Source organism: Strigops habroptila, chromosome 1 (assembly GCF_004027225.2).
Source record: "Strigops habroptila isolate Jane chromosome 1, bStrHab1.2.pri, whole genome shotgun sequence".
Classification (NCBI taxonomy): Eukaryota; Metazoa; Chordata; class Aves; order Psittaciformes; family Psittacidae; genus Strigops; species Strigops habroptila.
Window position 1 is genome coordinate 37,845,888 of NC_044277.2, and position 19,623 is coordinate 37,865,510.

Here is a 19,623-nt window from a genome sequence, read left to right on the forward strand (position 1 = left end):
GGCCAGAGTGTAACACTTCTCTCCAAAAGTCACCTTTTTTAATTAGTAAACAGTCTTCCTCTGTGCACATTCAGGCATCACCTGACAGAAATAAGTTTCACTCTTTCTCACTCTTCAGCTTGGGTTGCAGGACAAATGAGTCAGTTCTCTTTTCTGACTCACAAATCTCCGGGACATTTTTAAACAAGAAATATTTCTTTGTTTCCTGTTTTCCAGGTGCTGGAGAATCAGTAGGGACAGTCCAAACACTTCACTTCTTCAAAGCTCTGTTCAGGATCTGTCGCTTACGTAGTACCTCAGGCAGATCATCTCTAGGCAGTAAGACATGGCCTAGAAGCTATTTATTGTCTGCTTATCATGTTTGTTATATACTTGAACGCATTTTGCTCTTGCCAGATTTGTGGTAAGACATTCTAGTACCCAGAGTGTCTAATAGTTTCCCCTTCTAGTAATGCAATTAAACACTTAAATGCTCAAATAAATAATTGAATATTAGAGTGGGCAGAGCCACCCCAATAGCCCTGATGGGCCTTTTGGAGGTTTGGAATTTCCAGGCACTCAGGTCTTGAGCTGCAAGGACTTAATGAAAGTGCTTGATACTTCCTGGGACACTGAAGAAGGGTTTCGAAGTGGTAGCCAAAATAATGCTTCGTCCTCCGTCCTACGGGCCTTACATGGGTGAAGTCCAATGTGGCGCCTTCAAGCAGGCTTGACAGGAGCATTTGCCCCATGAGAAGGTCTCCCCTTGCCTTTTTTGAGCTTGTTGCTGCTGTAAAAACACAGGAATTTTGAGCTTCACTGTTTAGTCGTATCCCAGCACTGCAGCAAGGGTGGCTCATGGGTATTTGTATAACTTAACTTGCATTAGACAGCTTCCCATGTGAGCTTTCTTCCCTGTCTCCTTAGAAAGTTTTTCCTCTGGGCTAACTACACGCAGCTTCAGTGACCACGTCCCCTCACCTTGCCTTCATCCCTCTTGGGTCCTTTAGGGTATGGATGTGATAGTGCAGCAGAGCACCATGAGAATTGGGGGCTTCCTGCTGGGCAGCACCTGGCAGCCTGTCCTGTCCCAACACCTCAGCTAGGAGCAGCCAGGGACACTGAGGCAGCCCGTGTCTTGGCACATGGCACCTCCCTGGGGACAGGGACAGGCCTAGCAGTGCCTTCAGACAGAGACACAGAGCCCGGTCCTGGTTCTAACAGCCTATTACCACCTCAAGGCTGCGATCTCATCTCTGTAGTACAGAGAATCACCATACCACCTGAGGACTGTGGTGCAAGTGATGATCAGATGGTGCTGATCCCACCTGACACCACCTCCCGATGGCTCCTGATGCCCCTCTTTCCCATCCTTTCCGCCAGCTTCATAGGACTCACCCTGGAGGACAGAAATTCACCCTCAGCACAACCTACTCTTCGGAACTGAGAAATCTGCTTGTCTTAATTTCGTGGGCCTCATCAAAGTGTTTTGGGAATAAAGCAGTTGATTAAGCAGTAACTAATCCCTCTTCATTGTTAAAATGAAAAGTAGTACAGTAAAACATTTGTATGTTGCCCATCTCCCGAAGTTAAAAGGGTAAAAAAGAAGAAAAGCAAATAACTATGCTCTGAGTAAAACAAAACCTCCTGATCAGAAAAGGAGCTATTTACACACACTCTGCAGACATGCTAGCCAATTATAAATCGATATAATTTCACCCCTATTTCATACATCTTTCTTTGCTCTTTGTGCACATTATTAATGTTATTAATCCGTAAGTGACACCATCCTGCCCACTGGAGGAGGAGTGGTGCCTGAGCTGCCTGGGAAGAAGAAGCAGGGAAAGGTGAGGGGACCTCATGGTGCTGGTTCTCAACAGCCAGGCTGCCACCTTCTGCTCAGTCAGGCTCATCCATCCTAGAAAACTGCTTCAATAATCCTTACTTTGTCCTAAATACAGAGAGCTGGGAGTATGTTCTCATCTTTATTACCTCCCTCCCTGGCATGGGGTTTTTCCACCTGTGCCTCTCCTGAGCACCAGTGCTTCAAAAGAGCTGCTGTGGTTTCCTCAGACATTAAGGCACTCTGGGGAAAGCAAGCCACAACCAAGACTTACACAGCTTCTCTTGTGTTCCATGAAACCATAACAGCTTGAGGTGGCAGGATGGCATGGAAGGGTGCAAATGGACAGCTGTGTATTACCATCAGCTTAAGAGGTGACAGCCCCGTGGCTGGCAGCTTGTCCCAGCGCAGCCCATCCTGGGAGGAAGGTGGTCTTCTGCTCCCCAATGGCTCATTCTGGACACTCTTGCCCACCAGGTCTCCTTTGCCTAAGCAGGGAAAAGGCGGCTCTAATACATGAAGACAGAAACTGGTTGGTTGGTTCTTTGCACACCCAACTGATGTTTCCAAGTATTACCACCAGAGGATGTACCAAGCACATTTTTGCTGGATCAACACAAACAGATTAAAATAGCTAGATTTACCAGCAGAGGTAGCATAACTTCTGTGTAGACACAGGAAATTTCAGTGTAAACAACAGTTCATGAAAAGGAGAATACATAGAGGCAAGGAAGTTACACACTGTATTTTTGGATGCATTTATCCCACCAGCTCTTGAATCATTAACATATTAAATGGTAAATGCATTTCTGATTTCTTTAATACATCACTAATACTGGGAGTATCTAGGCTAGGCCGCTTCCAGCCTTTAATGCAGTTTCTTGCAAAGACAGCAGCCATTTTGATGGTTGAATATTTTTCATTTCAGTAATTCATCTTCTAGATCTGGTGTAGTCAGCAATTTAGGCACAAGGCAGAATAAAGAGTGTTCAATGAGGCAGTGGCTACTCGACTGAGGTACTGACTCAGAAGCCATTTGAAAAAAGTTTGCTATAAAAAGGAATGTTAAGATTGTCAAGTGTAGATAACAAGACAGCATTTAAAACTGGTGTTTTAGAAACAGATCTGTAATCTCAAAGAGACATGCCAAAGATTAGTTATTGGTTACATCCTGTATCAACAAAAAAGTTTATACTTTTAACTGAAAAAACCTAATTCATCTCATCACAGCATTTTTTCCCTTCATTACAGACACTGAATATTTCAAGGAAGCCACAAGTATGCTTCAAAATGTACATCCTGAAAATGTATAATGCAGCAAAATGTTCAGGAATATACATTCTGCATTAACTGTTTCCAAACTTCATTAATGGTCTGACCCTGATGATTCAATGTCTAGTTTAGTGGCAAACCACCCCATTCAGTGGAACAGGATTAAGCCTTTAAAGATACATTCTAAAATTAATCTTTTGTTATTGCACTCTGAAATGAAAATGACTCTTTACAGGAGTTTTATATTCCATGGATAAACTGAGTTATGTGATTGTGATCCTTTCCTGGAGCTGACTATGACTAGTTAACTCTGGCTCTATGTTTGTTTAGGCACAAAGTCTCATTTAATAACTCAGCAGTTACTAACTTTCTAAAATAACTTCTTTATTCAGTACATGACCACTCTGTATTATGATAAACAAATAAACATGAAATCAGATGCATTAAGGAAAGATTCATTGATCTATGCTGAAGTCAGCTGAGAAGAGCCATTCTGGATATATGAAAAATTGCAGTTATTGTTTATTTGAATGGGTTTCTCAGTATAAAAATTAGCAGAATAATTTTCATTCAGTTACAGTGCTCACAACATCTGCAATTGCTGTAGTAGAAAGAAGTGGATGAACAGATTCATCTTCCATATTGTAAATACAATCAGGTTCTTTCAGCTGGCAGTGTACTAGGGTTCATTTTTTAACCAATCATACACTTTTTCAGTTATTGGTATTATCACTAGCTACTTAATCCTGTCAGTTTGAACTCAGCATGCAAGTGGTAAAGAGCTTGAATGTTGCAGTAATTTGTTTGTCGAGCAGCCGGTTATAAAACAGGTATTTCTTTACTTCTTCCTAAAGGTAAATGACAAAATCCTGGGTTCTTTTTCGTACTCTTCTCTTCTCATGGCCGGTGTTAAGTATCTGTCCGTGACTGCTGGAGACAGCCTAGCAGACCTGTAACACATGAAGTGCCTTGATTGTGTCCTCTGAAAGTGGAATCACTCTTCATGCCTTGTCCCTGTGAAAGCAGATAGAGAGGGAATTTGGAGCCATTGGCAGTGCAAGTTCCTGCTCGCACTTTGGCCCGTGTGGTTCATAAGCTGGTATCTGAAGTTTCTGATGGTACTTTCCTGGAAATCCATTAGCTCTAAGAAGTTAGGATATAACATCCCTACTCTTGGCTGCCTTTCAATCTTCTGTTTCGTTCATTTGAATAATACAAAAGGAAATCAAACACATCATAGAAGTCTCATACATATGTATACACAACTGTGCAAGCAAAGCCCAATCAACATCTAAGGCATAGTGGAAGAGCACTGTCCAGATATTAGTATTTTTCTGTTGTTAGAGCCTGACTGTATCTGTCCTCTCAGAAGCCCATTCATGCACAGATCCCAGCATGCTGGTGTAGGGGGGAAGTATCCTCTGGATACAGGACCTTCTGTGCCCAGCTGTATGCCAAGCAAGTCCTTTACAGCCAGAAACACTAGGGAAGCAGACAGGAGAGGCTTCACAGGGCAGCTAGGTGAAGAGATTGGTTCTGAGATCCCTTTTGATGAAGAGACTGGAGACCCAGGCACATCTAGTCTAGTCCAGCTATTCCTTGTGATAAAGTCATTGCTGTTTGCTGCTACCATTGATCCAGTCCCACACCTCTCAATTCTCTTCCTCAAAGCAGCACAACCTCCAGAGGAGACTTCAAGCTGGGCTTGGGAAGCCTGCAGCCCTCTTTTCTCTCCTGCTGAACCATACCTACACCAAAACCAGGATCCAGTTCACTGTCCCCAGGAGCACCTGGTGCACATCTCTTTTGCCCTTTATTAGCAGTGTATGCAACAAGGTATTGTCACCTGTGCAACTGAAGAGTAGGCAACCTTGCACAGTATATAAAAGGTAGGACAATGCCTAAGAAAATCCATCACTCAGGTAACCGGTGCCAGACAGAGCTGGTCAGAGCAGCCTTTCATCCTGACAACACTTTTAGCTCTGGGGTTTACATACATGCCCCTAAAACTGAATGTCTCCAAGATGTTTTCAGTTAGCTTATTGTGGGAGATTTCCACTCTACATCATGTGGTCTTCTCCAGTGTGATGTCAGGAGCCAATTTCTGGTGTGTAGCTTCATCCAAAAGCTCACTGTAATCACTAGCACTTCTGAGGCTTCTCAGATGGGTGGCTGGCAGGGAGCTGCCTGGTTACATGAGTTTTAACACATATTCTGCTAAGCCTGAGACCCAAATGCAAGATCTAATAGAACATGCAAGGACATCATGTGGATTTATGATATTTGCTTGAGAACTTGAGCCGTAAATCAATGAATGGATTACAATGAGATAAATACAGTATTTTCTTCTGCCAGATGCAATCCTGTCCTGATACTTTTCATTGCATTATTTAATTGAAAGCAGGTCCCATTTTGCTCAAACTACCAATTTGAAAGTTTAAAAGATAAGCCACATTTCTTTATTTGAATATACTGTCAAATGCATTTGAAAATAAATGCTCAATCATGGTAATGTTAAATCTGCTCCTTATGTTTGTGGGTTTTAAATGTTAAACCTAATAATACTTCTTTTTTGAAACTGGGCCAATCCTGCTTCACTTGAAGTCAATGGGAATTTTGCCAATGACTAAAATGAAAGCAAGGTTGGGGCCTATATATTAGCTTCAAGCTTTAGGACTCCACAGGAGCACAGAACTTTCACTTTCTGGAAATTAAATATTTCCAACTGCACTGAACTGTCTGATTCCAAATAGCTGCCACATCTTCCAAAAAAGCATTAAAACGGACACTGACAAAGAGTGAAATATTTTTTTCATATTGCTGCCAGATTCTGAAGTTTTAAAGCAACAGTGATAAACTGGAGATACACCTTTTATTTTTTTTTTCCTGGAACAGTTGCATTTCTCAAAGGCATGAGACATAGTGCTGATCCTGCAGGCAAATACACACAAGGAGAATTGCAAAGCGCAGGTACCGTCTGTGCACAGCCTCGGAGCCCACCTACACAAAGTAACTGTGTAGCAATAGCTGCTATAGCTGCTTCAAAGATTTTTTAAAGAACATTATCTTTTAACAGATTATTAAAATATTACAGACACATTTTTGCTGTACTGATCTTTTTTATTTTGACAGAATGGTTCAAAAGAACAGGTAAGAAAGTTTTAAACTTTTGTTGCCAATTCTAATAAAACTAGTTAATAAACTCTTTTTCAGTTAATATGAAATCCTAATAAACTCAGTAGGCAGATGAAAGATGGACCAGATAAGTGTAAGATGATGTAGAGAATGAATAGTTCTTTCAGCATTCAGTTCTTTTGAACTAAGAGTCAACAAAGCTCATGGAAAATAATTCCTGCATTTGGACCAGCACTCTATGAAACCCCAAGTTATTTCAACCCATGCTTTAATTATTGCGTAAGAATGCAAGCAAACATGAAGGAATGCAACCCGCTACTTTATTTATTCATCAAACTTAAGATGACAGTCTCCCCCAGTCACCAAATTAATCTTCTGGTTTTGGAGAGGCTTCCTCCCTTTCTTCATTTAGTGAACAGAGAACTCAGAGATGAGCGCTGCAGCTCAGGTGCAGATCAGGTGCCTCAGTGATGCAGTGTTACTACCCCTGCGTGCCTCGTTTCCTAGAACCAGCACACCTACAAGGCTCAGGCTGAGGGTTCAGAAAAATTGTGAAGATACTTCAGAAATCATGGAATCACAGAATGGTTTGGGTTGGGAGGAGCCTTTAAAGATCATCTAGTTCACACCCCACGATTGCCATGGATTGGTACATGTAATAAAATATCATCTTTTACACGTTTTACTTTTTTGTACATTATGTCTAGGAAGTAGTCTACCCACCACTTGAAGAACCCCCAACATTTTACAAATAACCAAATAGCTCTGCACCTGTTGTGGGCAAACTTACAGATTTCATTGTCTCCTTTCCTTTCCTGATACCACAGAAAGTGAGGCCTGATTTAGACTCAGAATATCTACAGATCCAACAGACTTTGAATGCTTTTGAACAGCAATACCTCCTGAAAACCAGCATACAATGTCTGTGTGGAGCTTTTTCCACAGCAGGATGTGCATTTGCAAGTTCAATTTGAAGCATATTAAAAATGCTTTATGTATTTCTATGAATTATATGTATGTGATAATAATTCCATCTTACCTTGGATGGATAATGACAGATTTGTTCTATTCATCTGGGAAAGATGGAGTTTGGGGTACAGTGTAGTGCTTAAATAATTGCCAAGTCACCATACAGACATTATTCTATCTAATATGCACAATCGTACATTCAGTCAACTGACGATACAACCCAAGCAGAACTAATCAAAACATTGAAGGTGGGTGCTTGCTGCCAGCATCTCTCAAGCATTTACCAGACAAGCTATTTACAAACCTAGAATGTGAGCTACTTAACTGTGAGTGAATTGAGTTTTAAAAATACAATGTAGCTAAAATTAAATAAAAATGCTCACTGAGAAGAGTTAGGGAGTTACAGGTGGCTATAGATTGGATTTTCAGTAGGTGTATCATTCACCAGTGATAATAGCTTCACTTTAGACTGTTCACTGCCTTTCTGAAGCCCACATATCCATTGTTAAAGAGAAATGGATGCTATCACTCGATTTCCCAAAATCTCAGAAAACACAGCTGAAAATAACCTCCAGAGACCATCTGCTCACCTCCTCAACAGGATCAGCTGTACCTAAACTTTTCGTAAGATAACACTGCTGGGTCATGTTGAGCTTCTCACCAACCAGCAACCCCAAGTCTTTCTCCTCAAAGCTGCTCTCAATCCGTTCTCTTCCCAGCCTGTATTTGTGATTTGTAATTTGGGATTACCTGAACTCATGTGCAGGACCTCGCACTTGGCCTTGTTGAACTTCATGAGGTTTGCACAGGAGCACCTCTCAAGACTGTCAAGGACCTTCTGGATGGCATCCCTTCCCTCCAGTGTGCCAACCACACCATACAGCTTGGTATCATTGGTAAACTTGCTGAGGGTGCACTCAACCCCACTGTCCATGTTGCTGACAAAGATGTTGAACAGTGTCGGTCCCAATACCAACCCCTGAGGAATGCCACTAGTGTAAAAAGGAAAATAAAGAGAGACTTGTGGGTTTTTTTGTTGTTTTGTGGTTTTTTTGTTGTTGTCAGAAAAGTTTCTTACAAAAAGTAAATAGAAAAATTTGATTAAAAATTCTTTCCAATAGATTAAAGCAAACCATTCCTCAGTGCAAACTAATTAATAATTCCTTTCAAGTGAATGGATTTCAAAATATACTTTCAATTTCGTCTTAATTACACTAATAGTACCTAACTGGTGTCACAGCAGATAATTTGCTTATTCATAAGACTTTTAAGTTTATACAGTAATTTATACATTCTTCTCATGTATTCCCTTTTCACTTAAATAGTAGTCTCCTGGTTTGGCTTACTGAGCAATCGCAAGCAGCTCATCAATTTTATTTCATATTTAGTGGGATAGATACTTCACTAATGCCACCTCACATTTTCCTCTGAAGACTCCTGTCATTCTATTCATGCATAGAAGCTGAGCTAGCGTTTTTAGAATCCCCTTAGTCTCAACTCATAACCATATTTCTCTAGAGTATAACAAAAATGGCTGCTCAGAGTGAGAGCTGATTAATGTTTTGCATATACCTATGAGTTGAGCTTGGCTGGCTGCCAGGTGCCAACCAAGCTGCTCAATCACTTCCCCTTGCTCAGCTTGCTCACAGAGTTATCATATTATCAGTTACAACATTATCTGAAGGGCTCAGCTTTGGGCAGTGGTGGGCAGTGCTGGGTCCATCTTGGAACTGGTTGGAACTGATGCTGTCTATCATGGGGTTAGCTCCTGGTGTCTTCTCATGGAAGCCACTGCTGCAGCCCCTCTGCTACCAAAACCTTGCCTCATAAAATACCTAGTAATTTCAGCACAGGGTGGCAACTTGTCACCTTTTTTACAGCTGCTGCACATTGAATCAAGAAGTTAAATATCAGTTAGCATTACGTTTTTCTTTATTATTTTCATCTTCTTTTTTTTTTTTTTGTCTCACCTACTCATGTTTTTAGCACCCTTCCTGCACCGAATTAGCCCGAAATCTTTCACTTGCTGTTCTTTGTGCAGTTTAACACAGGCATTGGTTTAGCTTTTTGCATAATCAGTAACCACTAGTCAGTGGTGCTGTTCTTGTTTAGCTATTGGCTCTTCCAGAAATGCTCACCTCTTCGTCCTGAGCTACTCAGGGACATTCTGCTACTGCTTTGTAGCCCTGTTGGAGTGTGTATGCCATAGCTGAGCTACCAGAGCAGCAGTCCCTCTGTGAACCTATCATCCAGAACAACTACTCCATTACTTTTTTATAACAAACGCTGTAGAGAGTTGAAACAAAGATACATCTGACTTTGCAGGATACACTATATTACTAAATCCTGAGTCTTTACCATAGGCAAAGCTTAAGCGTGCATGTAGTTTATCTGTATTAATTCTATAGTTGTTTTTGCACAGTTGTTTTTCTTGCACAGTTGTTTTTCTGCACAGGTATGGAGACACCAGTCTTTCCTCAAGAAACTTTAGCAAGTATTAGGTAATTTTTTACTCTTTTAAAAAATACATTTCAAAGAATTTATGGAGAAAAACCTTCTTGGTAGACCCTATTACATTTTTCATGCTAAGAAAAAATTCTGACTACAGTAAAATAATTTTGCACAATTTTGCACCATGTATTTTATACCATTATAATATTTAAAGCTGCATGTGAGAGGGGGATAAATAAAATAGTGTAAGATGTAACATGCTTACTAAAGGACCTTGATTCTGAAATATCCATGAAAATATCAGTTGAAATATTTATAAAAATATGGTTGTTCTCTATAACAAACTAATTTGGAATCTTAAAATTTGGTTAGATAGCAGAGCAGATACTTTGCGTATAATGTGTGTGTACATCATGCACATTAAAAACAATGTTTTTAAATTGAATATTATGTACTTAAGTGGTTAATTGTAATTAATGGCCTTGGGACCACTACCTAAATAGTAATTTTCATTTCAGGATTTTCTAATTTCCGAATGTTTAAATATGGGATTTAGTATTCTGTTATTTTTATCCAGAAATCTCTTTCTCTTGTAACAGCCAATATTTAAGTATGCCTTTGGTGCTAAGTGTTGGAAAAAAGGATTTATGTATCTGAAAAAAATGTCAAGGAAAGAGGCAGTAGGATGGAAATACAGCAATATTCTAATATCACCACGTATGTAGGCTTTATAGAGCTGCTAACAATTTATGTATACATCTTGACATTTGGTTTCATTATTTGTTTCTTGTTTATTTATATTCCTCAGCAGTCTTATGGATGTTCTCTAGTGTATAGTTTCATCAGCTGTCTTTCTCCTTCATCTGTAAAAAGCTCATTTTGATTCTCCTAGACAAAGCATCTTCATCTGATATCGGCCTTCTCATATCAGTAATTCTATTTCCTTCTGTTGAAGGTCTGATGATCTGGCTGCCTGGTAGCTACCATGATTATCTGACACATGCTATATCTATACTACTTCTTCATTGCTTTCCACTGTTAAACCAGAGGGGAAAGTGATGTCAGGAGACAAGAGGATGAGGGCATTATTTTGCATTAAAAAACCCCTTATGTCAGTCATGACTGACTGATAAGGAACTAAGTGGTGATCACAGAAGTATAGTTTCACTCTCTGGATGGATAGAAGAGTGAAGGTATGTCTAAAAGTCATCACAGCAACTGTAATTTGCCTTAATCAGGTATATCAGTACATTATGAGTGCCTTAGTGAAATGCTGAGGGATGAATCAAAACGGTCAACAGGTGCATTTCCTTGCTTGGTTACACACAGTTGAGAAAGATTGGCATAGAAGACCGTGTCCATCTCTTCAGTTAGGATGTTGCTATCTCCTTAACCAGAGACTAATCTGAAAATAACATGAAAACCTCTTTTTTTATTGTATTTTTTTTTTTTTATTTAACAGAAATGAATAGCCAAACATTGGTAACATGAGAGAAAGAAACACAGGATTCTGCAGGTTTCTGATAGGCAAGAGTTGTTGGCTAACTGCTGCTGGTTTTCATATTATAACCAGAAATGTGCTCCATAAAACAGGAACTTTGACCTCACTGACTATGTTTTGTAATGATGACTGGGGGTTTGACATTCCTATGGTCTATGTCTAAGCTGGGGAAACCAGGACTGTTTTCAGGCTCATGGACAAGTGTGTGAACCTAGGCTGTGCCCTAAATTCAGTTAAGTCAGCAAAGATGGAGACAAGGGCACACGGATTGCCAACAACCCATACTCTGGCTAGGTCCCCAAACTAGAAGGCTGAAACCCACCTGCATGTATGCCCTTCTGACTTCTGCCAGATACAGCCACTGATGTGAATCCATCAATAATCATGATTTTATTCAGATTTAAAAGTTAAGTAATTTTGGCTGTATGAATAAGTCAAAAATTTCTTATGGTAGTATGTGAGCTTTCTGTAACTTTAATTTGTAACAAGAGTTTAAAGCAATACCCACAATACTTTCCAGTCTATTCCCCTGCAGACTTACGTTTATAGCTGCCATCTACTCAATTAATTTCTGTTTCTTTAGAGCTAGCAGTAAATATTGCGTTACTTATAGGATGACATGTAATGAATACTGAACTGGTGATTTGGGCAGTCTGCTGAGAATCTTGGTGAAAGCAGGGAAATTCTCACCAGGAAAGAACATAAAGACATGAATAAGTATTTATCTAAGAATAATATCTAGCATGTAGAAGTTTATAGGTGAGAAAAGCAAAGAAGGAATCCAAAATATGTTGTCAGAATAAATCTATTCTCCTCATCTGCTCCTGGTTTAGCATTTTCACTTGACAGATTAACAGAGATGTGTAGCATATGGATTGCTTTGCAATGAATTATTGAATGTGGTATTCAGGCCTATAGTACATAACTCTTTTAAAATGATCTACAATGGAAAATTGTTAATCAATTTTTCCTGCTCAGATCAATGCTAGTATTAGTGACAGGAAAATCAATTTAAGATTCAGCTAAACCCAAAGTTTCTTGAAATTCATAAGTATATGGCTAATTTTATTCATTTAATTCTTCTGTTTTCTCATTTCTAGTATTCCTGGTTTCAGCTCACAGCAAAATCAAAAAAAGTACCAAAAGCTGTAGAACCCATCCCCCAGTCCTCCAAGAAAGGCTTTTCGCATGCTGTTTATGGCTAAAACTGCAATGAAATGTATTTTCAATTAGACACAGATGCACACTGACAACACTATGATGACAGTTCAATTACCATAACACATTCAATGCAGAGTGCACTTGTGAATTTGTGACATGTTTTTTTTTTTTTTTAAATGACCCTACTGAAAGGTTCCACAATTTTAAGCAATGTTTACCCAAGGTCCCGAATAGCTTTTGCTAGTTTTTTTAGACACAATGAGCGAAATCGGGGTCTTGTGAAGTAATTGCATCGTTTACTGTATAGGTAGTGGACCCAATAGCTGCTTATGCAAGTTACCAGGCGTCTGCTGGAAATGCACTACAAAGGAGAGGAAATAGTCCTGCATGTTCCTGGAGCATGTGGAAGATAATTTCCTGCCAGCTGGTGAGAGAGCCAACTAGCGACGGTGCCCCACTGGACCTGTTGTTTGTGAACAGAGAAAGACTTGTGTGTGATGTGGTGGCTGGAGGCTGTCCTGGGCACAGGATCATGAAATGGTAGCTTTGGATTCTCAGAGAAGTAAGGAGGGGTCAGAAGAACTGCTGCCTTGGACTTCCAGAGAGCAGACTTTGGCCTGTTGAGGAGCCTGGTCAACAAAAGTCCTTTGGGAAGAAGTCCAAGGATTCCAGGAAGGCTGGACATTTTTCAAGAAGGAAATCTTAAAGGCCCAGGAGCAGGCCATCCTTGTGTGCCAAAAGATGAGCTGATGGGGAAGAAGACCAGCCTGGCTGAACAGAGTTTTGAATGGAACTCAGGAAAAAGAGGACAGTTTATGACCTTTGGAAGAAGGGGCAGGCAACTCAGAAGGACTACAAGGATGTCATGAGGTTATGTAGGGCCAAAGCCCAACTAGAACTTAATCTGGCTACTGCCATAAAAGACAATAAAAAGTGTTTCTGTAAATACTTTAGCAACATAAGGAGGGCTAAGGAGAATCTCCATCCTTTATTGGATGTGAGGGAAACATAGTGACAGAGGATGAGGAAAAGGCTGAGGTACTTAATGCCTTCTTTGCCTCAGTCTTTAATAGTAAGACCAGATGTTCTCTGGGTACCCATCCCCCTGGGCTGGAAGAAGGGATGAGAAGCAGAATGAAGCCCCCATAATCCAAGGGGAAATGGTCAGTGACCTGCTACACTGCTTAGACACACACAAGTCGCTGGAGCCAGATGGGGTCCACCCAAGTGTAATGAGGAAGCTGGCAGACATTCTTGACAAGTCACTTTCCATCATTTATCAGCAATCCTGGCTAACTGGGGAGGCACAGTCTGGAGTCCTTCATGCACTTAATGGTATTTTAGTTCTTCGTCTCAAAAATCTGATTACCAAGGCTGTGGTTTTGTGTCCCATATCATACTATCTTTAATCACTGCAAGAAAGATTAGGTTAGGTCTTTATTCAAGCTCTCAGGGGCATCTTGTCTTTCAGCATTACCCTTTCGTCTTACTAATTTCTGAATTTCATTTCACAATGTTTATTTTAAGCTCAAAACTAAAAACTAATAAAAACTATTGAGTGGGTGATCAGAGCTGTGTTACAAGAATTTTCCAAGCAAAACCTATATTTGAAATGAAGTATCTGTAATTCAATTGAAAAGAATGAATTTCACAGCTTTGAAAAAAACCCCTTTTTGATATGACTCATGACCATGATGGCAGTTACAGTCATTAGATGTACTTGCAACAGATATGGGTATAAACCTAAAATCACTGTCAGTTTAATTTAAAGACATTTATAATAATAATTAATAGTTGTGAAAAATACCAGCCTTCCCATGTGCTTCTGCGGGTTTTTAATGTTTTTAACCAAAATACATAAAAATGCTATTGTGTTAGTATAGACTACACTTTAAAACATGTTTAAATACCAGAGCAAATCTGAGACTGTATGTTGCTGTACCACATAATTTTTGACCTGATTAGTCCACATTGGCTTATTTTCAGACACAGAATCTATAAAATTCATGCATATAAGGCATCTGACTATTGACAAGAATCTGGTCTCAGTGAAAGAGTGAACTCTGTAACAGCCAGATGAAAGAGAACACAAGGATGCATGCATAGATTTCTGGTTGAATACAGGTTGAAAATACACCTCGAATGCTTTTGCAAAGCCTTATATACATTAATACCTCTATCCAAGTGAAGGTGAGTCTGTTATGTGAATGAGAATTGTTTAAACAGTAAAAAATTTTTATGGTTAAATTCACATGCTAACAATTCTGGTATTTTATTCATTTGATGCTTTCTCATAAACATTTAAGTTTAACATCTGTCTCAAGCATAATATCTTTCTGAAAAAAATGCATTTTGGAATATACAACAAAAATAAATTAGCTCAAGTCAACATTAGTTATTTGAAGTGCCTCTTGAAGTGGAGTATCACATGCCAAAATCTCGTTCATCTATTCCATCTGAAGTGTGCTACAAACTTCAGAAATCACATCTCCTCAACCATACAAAGCATTTACTTTTCCTTCCCCAAAATAAAAAACTTGGCTCAAGTAGCTTCTTTTAGTCATGTGTTTCTTCCTTAAGGAAGGGAAATTTGATGTTTTCCTTACCAGTGCTCATGTTTGCCATCTATGAATACAATTTTGCCTGGCTTTTTACAAATTCTTTTCACGGGCCTCATTGCTCTTCTCTGGATAGACATATTGCCCATTTCTGACATCAACAGATGCAGTGCTTTCAGACTCTACAGAAAGTAATGGTGCCTGACATTTCTAGGGTGAAAGCCTCTTTTTGGTTTTAGTGCTAATGGAAACAGACTTTTCGTCTTCTTGAAAATCCAAAGCCAGAATGTAAATGGCTATGTAGTAAACAGAGCAGACTCTTTTCTAAACCCAGAAAATAAAGAAAAAACTAAAACCTTCCTCTTGTTGTAAAGTTATAGAAAAGCTTTGAAAAAAACACTTTCTCTCCAGAGCTTTTCTTTAATATCTATTAGATACACACTCATACTGAACAACTACCAATATTTATACTTTATGCATAAGGGAATTTGACAATAGCTTGCATTACGTCAGCGGCAAAGTATTTACGAATGAGAACAAATCTCAGACAGATTTGCTATAGTGATTCACTGAACCGTTTTATGCTAGAATGGTGTGTTCAGATGGCATATACTGAATGAAAATCTCAGTTACTTTGAATTAGTCCTACGACAGTTCTGAAGACTAGATTCTCTACTTGGTAGAAGAGATCTGAGAGGTAACGTTTTACTTCTGTTCGTAGGAGCTAAGGACCCAGTACAAAGATTTCTCTGTGGTCCAAAACACGTGGGGAAAAAAAAAAGGAGGTATTTTAGAGTGTAGTTTGAAGGGATGTTTCATAACAAGTAGTTTCTTAATATTGGTAAAAGCCTGTGCAGGCTTAGCATCTGGAAAGTGATATTTCTTGAAAAATAAGTACTGAACAATGATCCTTGGATATCATCTAATTCCTATAATAACATATTTTTAGTGTATAAGATAGTTTCTTTTGAATTCTTGCTTCAGACATGGTAATCTATGATATTCTCAGTGTTTGGTTGCCATCATATCTACATTACACTGGCTAAAAGAGTGCTATTACTCAAGGCGCTAAAGCCTTAACATTCAAACATGCATATCTGTTCTGTTGCATGTGTACTGCATATGCAACTGAATGTAAAGGGATGTATCCATACTTGATGTTAACTGCATGCTTCACTCTTTTTCAGTGGCCTTAGTCCGTCAAAGTCATAGGTGGCTGAAATTTCAAAGTGACTAGAAAGTCTCAAGTTTTGTAGAGGTACTAGATTTTGGACGATGCGCTCAGCATTATGTCACTGAAATATTGCCCATCTTGTCAGCTCTGTCATACTGTCTTTTGGAAAAATTGTTCTGCAGAGGCCAGTCCTGAAACAATTCTCAATGGGATTAGACAACATAAAATCTAATTGAAATATCCCCATGGAAGATATTACTTTACAAAACTTGCATGTTCCATCAAAAAAAAAAACAAAACAAACCCAAACCCAAAGTGCAGGTCTGTTTGAAACCTTATTTCAGGTAATATGCATGATATTTCCTTCCAGGTTCTGAGCTCCTAAGAAACCATGTATTGATATCTTAAATCAGAATGCCACCGAGGTCAGTGGAATAGTTTGATATATCAGAAACTGTTCAGAGAGATGTTTTTGTAGACATAAAAGAAGCAGGCTCTGAACAATTAATTTCTGGTTGCATGTGCTCTCCTTGAAGTTCCATAACCACATGACATCATTAGGTATTCTTTTGAGAGCTAGGATTCAAACATCGTATTTAATTTTTTCACTTATTTTTTCTCTCTTTGTTTCCTCTAGCTTGTTTCTTCCTGGCCTCTATGGTTACAAGTCTCCTATATAAATACAAAATAAGTTCATGGTCATCTAGGTATCCTTGGTCTGTTTAATGACTCTTTTATATTCTGCATCTCTCACATGTTAATGCAATGCCTGTTACTATTTGGAGGCATTTTTTGGAATATAATCCAGCTGTCTAGATACTGAAAGAATTGCCCTAGCTGTTAGACCAGCTGCTTAGCCTCTCTCCTGCCTTTACCTCTGCCATTGACTTGGCTGTAGGAACCAATTTTTCCAGTCAACCAACTTGATTGTGTCAACAAAGCAAGGAGCTAAGCTCAGCTAGGTGACATAGGGATGTGGACACATGAAGTATGTACTAGAACAAGAATAGGAAAGTTACACACATAGAAAATCCTGAACGCAGTCATTAATGCAGAATGTTTTCACCCACAAAATCTTGGTTTTGATCTGAGTTATATCAGCCATTTCAGCTCTTAGACTTTTTAGCCTGATGTGACAGTTTATTGGTTTCCACTGACTTGGAAAGTTTGCATTTGAGAGTTTTGCATATTTGGTATAAAATGAAGATTCAAAGACAAATGAAAGGTTACAACTAGAAAAGAACTCACAATGTAAAAATGGGGTATATACACTGACACATATATATTCCCCAAATGGTCACACCACCTTTGTGCAACTGGGACTAATGGAAGTTGTAATTTCAATGCAAACTTATCTTTTATGCAAAAAGAACATCTCTAACACTTGTCAAGATTTTCTTTTGTATGAAATGACATTCAGTGGTCCCAGAGTACTAAACACTCAAACATTTCAGTACCTTTAGGGGAATATAAAGACAATCAGGGTCTTCACTCTGGCAAAGTACTTCAAAATATAATGGCTGGGAATTAAAACAGGTACAGTGAAATTAGAAGCAGGGCAATTGTTTCTAGCAGTGAGATAATTAATTTCTGATACAGATTGCCATGAGAAATATGAAGATTTTGAAAGATTTTGTTCCCTTCCAATCAAGATTTAGTACCTACCTGAAGGTAGGTACTTAGGGAAACACCCTAAGTCAAAAATAGGGATGTGGAAAGAATCCTGTGCTTGATTCAGGAGCCAAACCAGGAGTGCCTAATGCCATCTGAGGTGCTATAAAAGATGTGATCTGGTCTCCAGGTGTTGTGCAAATACAGGTCTCTCTTGACAGCTACTTGTTCTGGGTATGTGTCTCACACCTTGGAATGTCCAAACTGGAACTAGATGCTTATGTCTGAGAACTTTGTACAATAGGAAATGAAGTTGATCTGTTAATAGCTGGTCTTCCTGTATTAATTCTGACCATTTTCAGAAATGAAAAACAGATTGCCATTTCATTTTTCTGTTCTGTAATATCAAACTGGCCAGTAATCTTATTCTCAAAATTTGCAGGAAAGCATGTGAGTTTGTTCGCTTTCTCAGAAACATTTCTAATGGGTTTATTCTGTGCTGCCTCATAACAAAGGTAAGCTCATGTCAACAGCAAGCACTCACTTAAAGCTTTGTAGAATTGGTACTTTCATAAATGTAAAATCGACATGCATATGAAACTGCTTGAATCTAGCCTTCATTTTTGTCTTCCAGGCCAGATCAAAAATCCTTAACTAACTAGGTATCTAATGAAATAACTAACTGACTAAAGATCAAGCAATGGACACATTATTTTCCTGTTGCAATTCTTATCTGGATTTTTTATTTATTTCTTAGTAATGCTATTCATCCAGGAGAGCTCTATGAAAATGTAAGTGCTACTTATTGTGAGCCAGGAACAAAGAGAGAAGCAGTGGATTCAAGGCTTTTTGGCTATAATGTACTGCTTTCTAGATAATGGGCTCTCTCGGCGTTATAATGAAAAGCAAACATATCATTAGGAAAGAGCTCCATAAAAAATGCCTGTCATATATCTTAAGCTTCATTAGTTTAGATTAATGTCTTACTTGATATACATGACAATAGATGAAGCAAATCTTTGTTTATTTATTGACAATTCAATGTAACTGTGACATGCATAAACAGGCTTCCTCCTCATTAGTTCCATGTTTTAAAGTAACTTTGTGTTATAAAACTTGTTAACTACAGTATCATTTTATTGAACCCTGCTCTGTGAATGATGTGATCTACATTGAAAGGCATCAATATTGCAGCCATTCCTAGCAGGCATTGGAGCATTATGTACACAGATTGGAGTAGATATCTCATTGTACAAATCCACAGACCCAGAAAATGTCCAGTTATTGAGACTGCATGGAGAGGACAATGTTTTATTCATAGGATCTGCAGTGCAAGGTCAGAGAATGAAACCTGAACTAAGTGTAAGGTTCAGATTAGTTTCACAGTTTTGCAGAGGACCTCCCTGAAAGTTAGGACTGTGAAAGCACCAATCCTTTCCCAGAGTTGCCTGGCAAGGGTTCTTAGCACACAGTGTAGCACTCATGTGAATAAGTAGTTGAGGAGTGATTTCCAGTGTGAAGCTCCTGTAAAGCTCAGCGAGGTGGAGAAAGAGAGTGTGGTAGAAAGGAAGCTATATGAGCCTTTTGTAACAGAACAATTTTTTTTAGAAAGTGCTTGTGGAGTGATGGTACAAAGATGTTGAATTTTGACACGTTTTATGCTTGACTGAAATAATTTGTATTTAGATTTAGATTCAGTTACAGCTTGGAAGCTGTAATCCCATAACACCATTGGCATCCTGTGGTTCTGCCTTATTAATGCTCCTGAAACACATAGGTAGAAATGGGTTTCTTGAACAGTAGCAATTTTAAGCAGAACTGATAGTGTTGTCTCTTAATATGCCAGTTTCACACTTTCCATTATAAAAACCTGTTTCCAGTGACTTCTAAATTTCCCAGCTTATATGGGATGACACTTTACATATTGAATATCGACTTCAGGTTGCAATTCTTGGAAAAAGCTAACCTA

General features: G+C 38.9%; 1 protein-coding gene across 2 annotated transcripts in view; it reads left to right on the forward strand.

The window, feature by feature from the left end:
- CA8 (carbonic anhydrase 8) overlaps positions 1-19,623 on the forward strand; it is a 104,808-nt gene that overhangs the window by 61,287 nt on the left and 23,898 nt on the right. Inside the window, exon 9 of one of the 2 annotated variants that reach the window (XM_030504725.1) lies at positions 1,363-1,380. The exons of the other annotated variant lie outside the window; for it this stretch is intronic. The gene's annotated coding sequence lies outside the window, so the exon portion shown is untranslated. Of the gene's footprint in view, positions 1-1,362; positions 1,381-19,623 lie in introns of those variants that run through there. 2 annotated transcript variants of the gene reach the window in all.